Source organism: Portunus trituberculatus, chromosome 26, assembly GCF_017591435.1.
Source record: "Portunus trituberculatus isolate SZX2019 chromosome 26, ASM1759143v1, whole genome shotgun sequence".
Taxonomy (NCBI): Eukaryota; Metazoa; Arthropoda; class Malacostraca; order Decapoda; family Portunidae; genus Portunus; species Portunus trituberculatus.
The window spans coordinates 4,898,708-4,899,444 of record NC_059280.1 but is presented as its reverse complement, the minus strand read 5'-3'; positions in this window follow the sequence as shown (position 1 = coordinate 4,899,444).

Here is a 737-nt window from a genome sequence, read left to right as displayed (position 1 = left end):
GTCTGGCTGTCTCGGCAGAGACTGCTGCAGATCAAACAGTGAAATACACACACGCACACCGCGTAGTGTAGTGGTTAGCACACTCGGCTCATAACCGAAAAGGTCCGGGTTCGAGTCCCAGGCGCCACTAGGCAAATGGGTAAGCCTCTAAATGTGTAGACTCTATTTACCTAGTAGCAAGTAGGTACAGGATGTAATTCGAGGGGTTATGGCCTCGCTTTCCCGGTGTGTGGAGTGTGTTGTGGTCTACCCAAAGATCGATCTAAGAGTTTTGAGCTCACTCCGTAATGGGGAAGGCTGGCTGGGTGACCAGCAGACGACCGAGGTAAATTACACACATTTACTCAATCACTCACTCACCAAAAATTTAAAGGAAGATATACAACTTTGAAAAAAAAAACTAGTCACAATTCTTTATGGTCCAACAAAGAAACGTAATACTATTGTAAAACAATAAAGGTCCTGAAATTATAACAAGAAGTCTAAACATACAATTATACAATCTGTAAAAAAAACTCCAACATAATTCATAAAACTAATCCAAAAAATCATAACCCTTTAAAAACAGTGACAATAAAATATAAAATGCATGCAGTCCAAAACATGCAAAACACTGAAAAATTCAATAAGAACTTAGATAAAACTTTATATGTACAACCCAATAGATAAAAGAAGAGGACCATGACATACTCTAGGTATAATATTTGACTATGTATAGCATGACATGACAGTGTATA